At 39.2% G+C, this 12,229-nt stretch overlaps 13 non-coding genes across 13 annotated transcripts; all 13 read left to right on the top strand.

Annotated features, from left to right (window-relative positions):
• Positions 1–459: 459 nt before the first annotated feature.
• On the top strand, positions 460–532 carry TRNAK-CUU (transfer RNA lysine (anticodon CUU)). The gene has a single exon. It is a non-coding gene; the product is annotated as a tRNA-Lys (tRNA).
• Positions 533–1,407: 875 nt separating this feature from the next.
• Positions 1,408–1,480, top strand: TRNAK-CUU (transfer RNA lysine (anticodon CUU)). The gene has a single exon. It is a non-coding gene; the product is annotated as a tRNA-Lys (tRNA).
• An 874-nt stretch (positions 1,481–2,354) lies between these two features.
• On the top strand, positions 2,355–2,427 carry TRNAK-CUU (transfer RNA lysine (anticodon CUU)). Its single transcript has one exon. It is a non-coding gene; the product is annotated as a tRNA-Lys (tRNA).
• Positions 2,428–3,301: 874 nt separating this feature from the next.
• On the top strand, positions 3,302–3,374 carry TRNAK-CUU (transfer RNA lysine (anticodon CUU)). Its single transcript has one exon. It is a non-coding gene; the product is annotated as a tRNA-Lys (tRNA).
• Positions 3,375–4,249: 875 nt separating this feature from the next.
• On the top strand, positions 4,250–4,322 carry TRNAK-CUU (transfer RNA lysine (anticodon CUU)). The gene has a single exon. It is a non-coding gene; the product is annotated as a tRNA-Lys (tRNA).
• Positions 4,323–5,196: 874 nt separating this feature from the next.
• On the top strand, positions 5,197–5,269 carry TRNAK-CUU (transfer RNA lysine (anticodon CUU)). The gene has a single exon. It is a non-coding gene; the product is annotated as a tRNA-Lys (tRNA).
• Positions 5,270–6,144: 875 nt separating this feature from the next.
• Positions 6,145–6,217, top strand: TRNAK-CUU (transfer RNA lysine (anticodon CUU)). The gene has a single exon. It is a non-coding gene; the product is annotated as a tRNA-Lys (tRNA).
• An 875-nt stretch (positions 6,218–7,092) lies between these two features.
• On the top strand, positions 7,093–7,165 carry TRNAK-CUU (transfer RNA lysine (anticodon CUU)). Its single transcript has one exon. It is a non-coding gene; the product is annotated as a tRNA-Lys (tRNA).
• An 874-nt stretch (positions 7,166–8,039) lies between these two features.
• TRNAK-CUU (transfer RNA lysine (anticodon CUU)) lies at positions 8,040–8,112 on the top strand. The gene has a single exon. It is a non-coding gene; the product is annotated as a tRNA-Lys (tRNA).
• An 874-nt stretch (positions 8,113–8,986) lies between these two features.
• TRNAK-CUU (transfer RNA lysine (anticodon CUU)) lies at positions 8,987–9,059 on the top strand. The gene has a single exon. It is a non-coding gene; the product is annotated as a tRNA-Lys (tRNA).
• Positions 9,060–9,934: 875 nt separating this feature from the next.
• Positions 9,935–10,007, top strand: TRNAK-CUU (transfer RNA lysine (anticodon CUU)). The gene has a single exon. It is a non-coding gene; the product is annotated as a tRNA-Lys (tRNA).
• An 874-nt stretch (positions 10,008–10,881) lies between these two features.
• TRNAK-CUU (transfer RNA lysine (anticodon CUU)) lies at positions 10,882–10,954 on the top strand. The gene has a single exon. It is a non-coding gene; the product is annotated as a tRNA-Lys (tRNA).
• Positions 10,955–11,829: 875 nt separating this feature from the next.
• TRNAK-CUU (transfer RNA lysine (anticodon CUU)) lies at positions 11,830–11,902 on the top strand. The gene has a single exon. It is a non-coding gene; the product is annotated as a tRNA-Lys (tRNA).
• The last annotated feature ends 327 nt before the right edge of the window (positions 11,903–12,229 follow it).

Consider the following 12,229-nt stretch of genomic DNA (forward strand, 5'->3'; position numbering starts at 1 on the left):
GGGCTCTCTGAGTGCCCCATACTGACGGCAAAATTCACGCGGTAGTTATATCTCCACAGCCCGATGATCGTCAGAGTCTCCACCCTCATAAAATCCTCTAATTTATGCTTCCAAGACGCTGGATAACTAATGGACGCCTCAATTCCTAGTCAGCGCCAGTTGCCAAGGTGGAAACTTTCAATCATAATGACGTTTCTTTTTTAACATATGAATAAAAAGGGCTTTTAATATATTAACAGAAGAAAATGAATAAAAAGAAATTATCCGCAATTTTCAAGAAGATGAGCGCTGGAAGAGCCAGGATAGCTTAGTCGGTAAAGCTTGAGGGTTTTAACCTAAAGAGCCTCTGTTGAAGCCACAGTTTAAGAGGGAAGCCTGTTTGAAGAAAACTAAAAATTTTAAATTTCGTTCTCGGTTTTATTGAATGTTGTGACGTTACGATTTTGCCCGCTGAGGGTCGCCCGTGTAGCTCAGTCGGTAGAGCGTTAGGCTCTTAACCTAACGGTCCTGGGTTGGAGCCTCAGTTCGGGTGCTTAACCTTTTGCGGGAAGTTAAAAAACGTTCGACGGATGTGGTTTGCGATAAATTCGTGACCTTGAAAAAAAGCGGAAGTTATTTATTTCCAAATCCAAATATTGAACTACTTACGTCTGTTCGTCAGGCGTTGTTTTAAATGACTTATAGTCAGAGTCCTTTTCGTTGTTACTCGTTGCCCATACTGGAATTTAAATAAAAAATGTTGTATAAAAATCTTTTAATTTTTTTTCTATTGCATAGAAACTGTTTTTCATGTTTTAAAAAAAATGAATAGAAACTGACTTTCTTGGGTGGTCTGATAATTAAAACCGCACTTAAAGGCCAACCAATGACGGTTTCCCACGGGAAATTTTGTGTGCTGCATTAAGACCTTAGCCAGTTCTTACGTCGTTATAAAACCTTGTTCAGTTTGGGCTCTCCGAGTGCCCCATACTGACGGCAAAATTCACGCGGTAGTTATATCTCCACAGCCCGATGATCGTCAGAGTCTCCACCCTCATAAAATCCTCTAATTTATGCTTCCAAGACGCTGGATAACTAATGGACGCCTCAATTCCTAGTCAGCGCCAGTTGCCAAGGTGGAAACTTTCAATCATAATGACGTTTCTTTTTTAACATATGAATAAAAAGGGCTTTTAATATATTAACAGAAGAAAATGAATAAAAAGAAATTATCCGCAATTTTCAAGAAGATGAGCGCTGGAAGAGCCAGGATAGCTTAGTCGGTAAAGCTTGAGGGTTTTAACCTAAAGAGCCTCTGTTGAAGCCACAGTTTAAGAGGGAAGCCTGTTTGAAGAAAACTAAAAATTTTAAATTTCGTTCTCGGTTTTATTGAATGTTGTGACGTTACGATTTTGCCCGCTGAGGGTCGCCCGTGTAGCTCAGTCGGTAGAGCGTTAGGCTCTTAACCTAACGGTCCTGGGTTGGAGCCTCAGTTCGGGTGCTTAACCTTTTGCGGGAAGTTAAGAAACGTTCGACGGATGTGGTTTGCGATAAATTCGTGACCTTGAAAAAAGCGGAAGTTATTTATTTCCAAATCCAAATATTGAACTACTTACGTCTGTTCGTCAGGCGTTGTTTTAAATGACTTATAGTCAGAGTCCTTTTCGTTGTTACTCGTTGCCCATACTGGAATTTAAATAAAAAATGTTGTATAAAAATCTTTTAATTTTTTTTCTATTGCATAGAAACTGTTTTTCATGTTTTCAAAAAAATGAATCGAAACTGACTTTCTTGGGTGGTCTAATAATTAAAACCGCACTTAAAGGCCAACCAATGACGGTTTCCCACGGGAAATTTTGTGTGCTGCATTAAGACCTTAGCCAGTTCTTACGTCGTTATAAAACCTTGTTCAGTTTGAGCTCTCCGAGTGCCCCATACTGACGGCAAAATTCACGCGGTAGTTATATCTCCACAGCCCGATGATCGTCAGAGTCTCCACCCTCATAAAATCCTCTAATTTATGCTTCCAAGACGCTGGATAACTAATGGACGCCTCAATTCCTAGTCAGCGCCAGTTGCCAAGGTGGAAACTTTCAATCATAATGACGTTTCTTTTTTAACATATGAATAAAAAGGGCTTTTAATATATTAACAGAAGAAAATGAATAAAAAGAAATTATCCGCAATTTTCAAGAAGATGAGCGCTGGAAGAGCCAGGATAGCTTAGTCGGTAAAGCTTGAGGGTTTTAACCTAAAGAGCCTCTGTTGAAGCCACAGTTTAAGAGGGAAGCCTGTTTGAAGAAAACTAAAAATTTTAAATTTCGTTCTCGGTTTTATTGAATGTTGTGACGTTACGATTTTGCCCGCTGAGGGTCGCCCGTGTAGCTCAGTCGGTAGAGCGTTAGGCTCTTAACCTAACGGTCCTGGGTTGGAGCCTCAGTTCGGGTGCTTAACCTTTTGCGGGAAGTTAAGAAATGTTCGACGGATGTGGTTTGCGATAAATTCGTGACCTTGAAAAAAGCGGAAGTTATTTATTTCCAAATCCAAATATTGAACTACTTACATCTGTTCGTCAGGCGTTGTTTTAAATGACTTATAGTCAGAGTCCTTTTCGTTGTTACTCGTAGCCCATACTGGAATTTAAATAAAAAATGTTGTATAAAAATCTTTTAATTTTTTTTCTATTGCATAGAAACTGTTTTTCATGTTTTAAAAAAAATTAATAGAAACTGACTTTCTTGGGTGGTCTGATAATTAAAACCGCACTTAAAGGCCAACCAATGACGGTTTCCCACGGGAAATTTTGTGTGCTGCATTAAGACCTTAGCCAGTTCTTACGTCGTTATAAAACCTTGTTCAGTTTGGGCTCTCTGAGTGCCCCATACTGACGGCAAAATTCACGCGGTAGTTATATCTCCACAGCCCGATGATCGTCAGAGTCTCCACCCTCATAAAATCCTCTAATTTATGCTTCCAAGACGCTGGATAACTAATGGACACCTCAATTCCTAGTCAGCGCCAGTTGCCAAGGTGGAAACTTTCAATCATAATGACGTTTCTTTTTTAACATATGAATAAAAAGGGCTTTTAATATATTAACAGAAGAAAATGAATAAAAAGAAATTATCCGCAATTTTCAAGAAGATGAGCGCTGGAAGAGCCAGGATAGCTTAGTCGGTAAAGCTTGAGGGTTTTAACCTAAAGAGCCTCTGTTGAAGCCACAGTTTAAGAGGGAAGCCTGTTTGAAGAAAACTAAAAATTTTAAATTTCGTTCTCGGTTTTATTGAATGTTGTGACGTTACGATTTTGCCCGCTGAGGGTCGCCCGTGTAGCTCAGTCGGTAGAGCGTTAGGCTCTTAACCTAACGGTCCTGGGTTGGAGCCTCAGTTCGGGTGCTTAACCTTTTGCGGGAAGTTAAGAAACGTTCGACGGATGTGGTTTGCGATAAATTCGTGACCTTGAAAAAAAGCGGAAGTTATTTATTTCCAAATCCAAATATTGAACTACTTACGTCTGTTCGTCAGGCGTTGTTTTAAATGACTTATAGTCAGAGTCCTTTTCGTTGTTACTCGTTGCCCATACTGGAATTTAAATAAAAAATGTTGTATAAAAATCTTTTAATTTTTTTTCTATTGCATAGAAACTGTTTTTCATGTTTTAAAAAAAATGAATAGAAACTGACTTTCTTGGGTGGTCTGATAATTAAAACCGCACTTAAAGGCCAACCAATGACGGTTTCCCACGGGAAATTTTGTGTGCTGCATTAAGACCTTAGCCAGTTCTTACGTCGTTATAAAACCTTGTTCAGTTTGGGCTCTCCGAGTGCCCCATACTGACGGCAAAATTCACGCGGTAGTTATATCTCCACAGCCCGATGATCGTCAGAGTCTCCACCCTCATAAAATCCTCTAATTTATGCTTCCAAGACGCTGGATAACTAATGGACGCCTCAATTCCTAGTCAGCGCCAGTTGCCAAGGTGGAAACTTTCAATCATAATGACGTTTCTTTTTTAACATATGAATAAAAAGGGCTTTTAATATATTAACAGAAGAAAATGAATAAAAAGAAATTATCCGCAATTTTCAAGAAGATGAGCGCTGGAAGAGCCAGGATAGCTTAGTCGGTAAAGCTTGAGGGTTTTAACCTAAAGAGCCTCTGTTGAAGCCACAGTTTAAGAGGGAAGCCTGTTTGAAGAAAACTAAAAATTTTAAATTTCGTTCTCGGTTTTATTGAATGTTGTGACGTTACGATTTTGCCCGCTGAGGGTCGCCCGTGTAGCTCAGTCGGTAGAGCGTTAGGCTCTTAACCTAACGGTCCTGGGTTGGAGCCTCAGTTCGGGTGCTTAACCTTTTGCGGGAAGTTAAGAAACGTTCGACGGATGTGGTTTGCGATAAATTCGTGACCTTGAAAAAAGCGGAAGTTATTTATTTCCAAATCCAAATATTGAACTACTTACATCTGTTCGTCAGGCGTTGTTTTAAATGACTTATAGTCAGAGTCCTTTTCGTTGTTACTCGTAGCCCATACTGGAATTTAAATAAAAAATGTTGTATAAAAATCTTTTAATTTTTTTTCTATTGCATAGAAACTGTTTTTCATGTTTTAAAAAAAATTAATAGAAACTGACTTTCTTGGGTGGTCTGATAATTAAAACCGCACTTAAAGGCCAACCAATGACGGTTTCCCACGGGAAATTTTGTGTGCTGCATTAAGACCTTAGCCAGTTCTTACGTCGTTATAAAACCTTGTTCAGTTTGGGCTCTCTGAGTGCCCCATACTGACGGCAAAATTCACGCGGTAGTTATATCTCCACAGCCCGATGATCGTCAGAGTCTCCACCCTCATAAAATCCTCTAATTTATGCTTCCAAGACGCTGGATAACTAATGGACGCCTCAATTCCTAGTCAGCGCCAGTTGCCAAGGTGGAAACTTTCAATCATAATGACGTTTCTTTTTTAACATATGAATAAAAAGGGCTTTTAATATATTAACAGAAGAAAATGAATAAAAAGAAATTATCCGCAATTTTCAAGAAGATGAGCGCTGGAAGAGCCAGGATAGCTTAGTCGGTAAAGCTTGAGGGTTTTAACCTAAAGAGCCTCTGTTGAAGCCACAGTTTAAGAGGGAAGCCTGTTTGAAGAAAACTAAAAATTTTAAATTTCGTTCTCGGTTTTATTGAATGTTGTGACGTTACGATTTTGCCCGCTGAGGGTCGCCCGTGTAGCTCAGTCGGTAGAGCGTTAGGCTCTTAACCTAACGGTCCTGGGTTGGAGCCTCAGTTCGGGTGCTTAACCTTTTGCGGGAAGTTAAAAAACGTTCGACGGATGTGGTTTGCGATAAATTCGTGACCTTGAAAAAAAGCGGAAGTTATTTATTTCCAAATCCAAATATTGAACTACTTACGTCTGTTCGTCAGGCGTTGTTTTAAATGACTTATAGTCAGAGTCCTTTTCGTTGTTACTCGTTGCCCATACTGGAATTTAAATAAAAAATGTTGTATAAAAATCTTTTAATTTTTTTTCTATTGCATAGAAACTGTTTTTCATGTTTTAAAAAAAATTAATAGAAACTGACTTTCTTGGGTGGTCTGATAATTAAAACCGCACTTAAAGGCCAACCAATGACGGTTTCCCACGGGAAATTTTGTGTGCTGCATTAAGACCTTAGCCAGTTCTTACGTCGTTATAAAACCTTGTTCAGTTTGGGCTCTCTGAGTGCCCCATACTGACGGCAAAATTCACGCGGTAGTTATATCTCCACAGCCCGATGATCGTCAGAGTCTCCACCCTCATAAAATCCTCTAATTTATGCTTCCAAGACGCTGGATAACTAATGGACGCCTCAATTCCTAGTCAGCGCCAGTTGCCAAGGTGGAAACTTTCAATCATAATGACGTTTCTTTTTTAACATATGAATAAAAAGGGCTTTTAATATATTAACAGAAGAAAATGAATAAAAAGAAATTATCCGCAATTTTCAAGAAGATGAGCGCTGGAAGAGCCAGGATAGCTTAGTCGGTAAAGCTTGAGGGTTTTAACCTAAAGAGCCTCTGTTGAAGCCACAGTTTAAGAGGGAAGCCTGTTTGAAGAAAACTAAAAATTTTAAATTTCGTTCTCGGTTTTATTGAATGTTGTGACGTTACGATTTTGCCCGCTGAGGGTCGCCCGTGTAGCTCAGTCGGTAGAGCGTTAGGCTCTTAACCTAACGGTCCTGGGTTGGAGCCTCAGTTCGGGTGCTTAACCTTTTGCGGGAAGTTAAAAAACGTTCGACGGATGTGGTTTGCGATAAATTCGTGACCTTGAAAAAAAGCGGAAGTTATTTATTTCCAAATCCAAATATTGAACTACTTACGTCTGTTCGTCAGGCGTTGTTTTAAATGACTTATAGTCAGAGTCCTTTTCGTTGTTACTCGTTGCCCATACTGGAATTTAAATAAAAAATGTTGTATAAAAATCTTTTAATTTTTTTTCTATTGCATAGAAACTGTTTTTCATGTTTTAAAAAAAATGAATAGAAACTGACTTTCTTGGGTGGTCTGATAATTAAAACCGCACTTAAAGGCCAACCAATGACGGTTTCCCACGGGAAATTTTGTGTGCTGCATTAAGACCTTAGCCAGTTCTTACGTCGTTATAAAACCTTGTTCAGTTTGGGCTCTCCGAGTGCCCCATACTGACGGCAAAATTCACGCGGTAGTTATATCTCCACAGCCCGATGATCGTCAGAGTCTCCACCCTCATAAAATCCTCTAATTTATGCTTCCAAGACGCTGGATAACTAATGGACGCCTCAATTCCTAGTCAGCGCCAGTTGCCAAGGTGGAAACTTTCAATCATAATGACGTTTCTTTTTTAACATATGAATAAAAAGGGCTTTTAATATATTAACAGAAGAAAATGAATAAAAAGAAATTATCCGCAATTTTCAAGAAGATGAGCGCTGGAAGAGCCAGGATAGCTTAGTCGGTAAAGCTTGAGGGTTTTAACCTAAAGAGCCTCTGTTGAAGCCACAGTTTAAGAGGGAAGCCTGTTTGAAGAAAACTAAAAATTTTAAATTTCGTTCTCGGTTTTATTGAATGTTGTGACGTTACGATTTTGCCCGCTGAGGGTCGCCCGTGTAGCTCAGTCGGTAGAGCGTTAGGCTCTTAACCTAACGGTCCTGGGTTGGAGCCTCAGTTCGGGTGCTTAACCTTTTGCGGGAAGTTAAGAAACGTTCGACGGATGTGGTTTGCGATAAATTCGTGACCTTGAAAAAAGCGGAAGTTATTTATTTCCAAATCCAAATATTGAACTACTTACGTCTGTTCGTCAGGCGTTGTTTTAAATGACTTATAGTCAGAGTCCTTTTCGTTGTTACTCGTAGCCCATACTGGAATTTAAATAAAAAATGTTGTATAAAAATCTTTTAATTTTTTTTCTATTGCATAGAAACTGTTTTTCATGTTTTAAAAAAAATTAATAGAAACTGACTTTCTTGGGTGGTCTGATAATTAAAACCGCACTTAAAGGCCAACCAATGACGGTTTCCCACGGGAAATTTTGTGTGCTGCATTAAGACCTTAGCCAGTTCTTACGTCGTTATAAAACCTTGTTCAGTTTGGGCTCTCTGAGTGCCCCATACTGACGGCAAAATTCACGCGGTAGTTATATCTCCACAGCCCGATGATCGTCAGAGTCTCCACCCTCATAAAATCCTCTAATTTATGCTTCCAAGACGCTGGATAACTAATGGACGCCTCAATTCCTAGTCAGCGCCAGTTGCCAAGGTGGAAACTTTCAATCATAATGACGTTTCTTTTTTAACATATGAATAAAAAGGGCTTTTAATATATTAACAGAAGAAAATGAATAAAAAGAAATTATCCGCAATTTTCAAGAAGATGAGCGCTGGAAGAGCCAGGATAGCTTAGTCGGTAAAGCTTGAGGGTTTTAACCTAAAGAGCCTCTGTTGAAGCCACAGTTTAAGAGGGAAGCCTGTTTGAAGAAAACTAAAAATTTTAAATTTCGTTCTCGGTTTTATTGAATGTTGTGACGTTACGATTTTGCCCGCTGAGGGTCGCCCGTGTAGCTCAGTCGGTAGAGCGTTAGGCTCTTAACCTAACGGTCCTGGGTTGGAGCCTCAGTTCGGGTGCTTAACCTTTTGCGGGAAGTTAAGAAACGTTCGACGGATGTGGTTTGCGATAAATTCGTGACCTTGAAAAAAGCGGAAGTTATTTATTTCCAAATCCAAATATTGAACTACTTACGTCTGTTCGTCAGGCGTTGTTTTAAATGACTTATAGTCAGAGTCCTTTTCGTTGTTACTCGTAGCCCATACTGGAATTTAAATAAAAAATGTTGTATAAAAATCTTTTAATTTTTTTTCTATTGCATAGAAACTGTTTTTCATGTTTTAAAAAAAATTAATAGAAACTGACTTTCTTGGGTGGTCTGATAATTAAAACCGCACTTAAAGGCCAACCAATGACGGTTTCCCACGGGAAATTTTGTGTGCTGCATTAAGACCTTAGCCAGTTCTTACGTCGTTATAAAACCTTGTTCAGTTTGGGCTCTCTGAGTGCCCCATACTGACGGCAAAATTCACGCGGTAGTTATATCTCCACAGCCCGATGATCGTCAGAGTCTCCACCCTCATAAAATCCTCTAATTTATGCTTCCAAGACGCTGGATAACTAATGGACGCCTCAATTCCTAGTCAGCGCCAGTTGCCAAGGTGGAAACTTTCAATCATAATGACGTTTCTTTTTTAACATATGAATAAAAAGGGCTTTTAATATATTAACAGAAGAAAATGAATAAAAAGAAATTATCCGCAATTTTCAAGAAGATGAGCGCTGGAAGAGCCAGGATAGCTTAGTCGGTAAAGCTTGAGGGTTTTAACCTAAAGAGCCTCTGTTGAAGCCACAGTTTAAGAGGGAAGCCTGTTTGAAGAAAACTAAAAATTTTAAATTTCGTTCTCGGTTTTATTGAATGTTGTGACGTTACGATTTTGCCCGCTGAGGGTCGCCCGTGTAGCTCAGTCGGTAGAGCGTTAGGCTCTTAACCTAACGGTCCTGGGTTGGAGCCTCAGTTCGGGTGCTTAACCTTTTGCGGGAAGTTAAGAAACGTTCGACGGATGTGGTTTGCGATAAATTCGTGACCTTGAAAAAAAGCGGAAGTTATTTATTTCCAAATCCAAATATTGAACTACTTACGTCTGTTCGTCAGGCGTTGTTTTAAATGACTTATAGTCAGAGTCCTTTTCGTTGTTACTCGTTGCCCATACTGGAATTTAAATAAAAAATGTTGTATAAAAATCTTTTAATTTTTTTTCTATTGCATAGAAACTGTTTTTCATGTTTTCAAAAAAATGAATCGAAACTGACTTTCTTGGGTGGTCTAATAATTAAAACCGCACTTAAAGGCCAACCAATGACGGTTTCCCACGGGAAATTTTGTGTGCTGCATTAAGACCTTAGCCAGTTCTTACGTCGTTATAAAACCTTGTTCAGTTTGAGCTCTCCGAGTGCCCCATACTGACGGCAAAATTCACGCGGTAGTTATATCTCCACAGCCCGATGATCGTCAGAGTCTCCACCCTCATAAAATCCTCTAATTTATGCTTCCAAGACGCTGGATAACTAATGGACGCCTCAATTCCTAGTCAGCGCCAGTTGCCAAGGTGGAAACTTTCAATCATAATGACGTTTCTTTTTTAACATATGAATAAAAAGGGCTTTTAATATATTAACAGAAGAAAATGAATAAAAAGAAATTATCCGCAATTTTCAAGAAGATGAGCGCTGGAAGAGCCAGGATAGCTTAGTCGGTAAAGCTTGAGGGTTTTAACCTAAAGAGCCTCTGTTGAAGCCACAGTTTAAGAGGGAAGCCTGTTTGAAGAAAACTAAAAATTTTAAATTTCGTTCTCGGTTTTATTGAATGTTGTGACGTTACGATTTTGCCCGCTGAGGGTCGCCCGTGTAGCTCAGTCGGTAGAGCGTTAGGCTCTTAACCTAACGGTCCTGGGTTGGAGCCTCAGTTCGGGTGCTTAACCTTTTGCGGGAAGTTAAGAAACGTTCGACGGATGTGGTTTGCGATAAATTCGTGACCTTGAAAAAAGCGGAAGTTATTTATTTCCAAATCCAAATATTGAACTACTTACATCTGTTCGTCAGGCGTTGTTTTAAATGACTTATAGTCAGAGTCCTTTTCGTTGTTACTCGTAGCCCATACTGGAATTTAAATAAAAAATGTTGTATAAAAATCTTTTAATTTTTTTTCTATTGCATAGAAACTGTTTTTCATGTTTTAAAAAAAATTAATAGAAACTGACTTTCTTGGGTGGTCTGATAATTAAAACCGCACTTAAAGGCCAACCAATGACGGTTTCCCACGGGAAATTTTGTGTGCTGCATTAAGACCTTAGCCAGTTCTTACGTCGTTATAAAACCTTGTTCAGTTTGGGCTCTCTGAGTGCCCCATACTGACGGCAAAATTCACGCGGTAGTTATATCTCCACAGCCCGATGATCGTCAGAGTCTCCACTCTCATAAAATCCTCTAATTTATGCTTCCAAGACGCTGGATAACTAATGGACGCCTCAATTCCTAGTCAGCGCCAGTTGCCAAGGTGGAAACTTTCAATCATAATGACGTTTCTTTTTTAACATATGAATAAAAAGGGCTTTTAATATATTAACAGAAGAAAATGAATAAAAAGAAATTATCCGCAATTTTCAAGAAGATGAGCGCTGGAAGAGCCAGGATAGCTTAGTCGGTAAAGCTTGAGGGTTTTAACCTAAAGAGCCTCTGTTGAAGCCACAGTTTAAGAGGGAAGCCTGTTTGAAGAAAACTAAAAATTTTAAATTTCGTTCTCGGTTTTATTGAATGTTGTGACGTTACGATTTTGCCCGCTGAGGGTCGCCCGTGTAGCTCAGTCGGTAGAGCGTTAGGCTCTTAACCTAACGGTCCTGGGTTGGAGCCTCAGTTCGGGTGCTTAACCTTTTGCGGGAAGTTAAGAAACGTTCGACGGATGTGGTTTGCGATAAATTCGTGACCTTGAAAAAAAGCGGAAGTTATTTATTTCCAAATCCAAATATTGAACTACTTACGTCTGTTCGTCAGGCGTTGTTTTAAATGACTTATAGTCAGAGTCCTTTTCGTTGTTACTCGTTGCCCATACTGGAATTTAAATAAAAAATGTTGTATAAAAATCTTTTAATTTTTTTTCTATTGCATAGAAACTGTTTTTCATGTTTTCAAAAAAATGAATCGAAACTGACTTTCTTGGGTGGTCTAATAATTAAAACCGCACTTAAAGGCCAACCAATGACGGTTTCCCACGGGAAATTTTGTGTGCTGCATTAAGACCTTAGCCAGTTCTTACGTCGTTATAAAACCTTGTTCAGTTTGAGCTCTCCGAGTGCCCCATACTGACGGCAAAATTCACGCGGTAGTTATATCTCCACAGCCCGATGATCGTCAGAGTCTCCACCCTCATAAAATCCTCTAATTTATGCTTCCAAGACGCTGGATAACTAATGGACGCCTCAATTCCTAGTCAGCGCCAGTTGCCAAGGTGGAAACTTTCAATCATAATGACGTTTCTTTTTTAACATATGAATAAAAAGGGCTTTTAATATATTAACAGAAGAAAATGAATAAAAAGAAATTATCCGCAATTTTCAAGAAGATGAGCGCTGGAAGAGCCAGGATAGCTTAGTCGGTAAAGCTTGAGGGTTTTAACCAAAAGAGCCTCTGTTGAAGCCACAGTTTAAGAGGGAAGCCTGTTTGAAGAAAACTAAAAATTTTAAATTTCGTTCTCGGTTTTATTGAATGTTGTGACGTTACGATTTTGCCCGCTGAGGGTCGCCCGTGTAGCTCAGTCGGTAGAGCGTTAGGCTCTTAACCTAACGGTCCTGGGTTGGAGCCTCAGTTCGGGTGCTTAACCTTTTGCGGGAAGTTAAGAAACGTTCGACGGATGTGGTTTGCGATAAATTCGTGACCTTGAAAAAAAGCGGAAGTTATTTATTTCCAAATCCAAATATTGAACTACTTACGTCTGTTCGTCAGGCGTTGTTTTAAATGACTTATAGTCAGAGTCCTTTTCGTTGTTACTCGTTGCCCATACTGGAATTTAAATAAAAAATGTTGTATAAAAATCTTTTAATTTTTTTTCTATTGCATAGAAACTGTTTTTCATGTTTTCAAAAAAATGAATCGAAACTGACTTTCTTGGGTGGTCTAATAATTAAAACCGCACTTAAAGGC

The sequence above is a fragment of the Leiobunum rupestre genome, chromosome 1 (assembly GCF_980474605.1).
Source record: "Leiobunum rupestre chromosome 1, qqLeiRupe1.1.hap1, whole genome shotgun sequence".
Classification (NCBI taxonomy): Eukaryota; Metazoa; Arthropoda; class Arachnida; order Opiliones; family Sclerosomatidae; genus Leiobunum; species Leiobunum rupestre.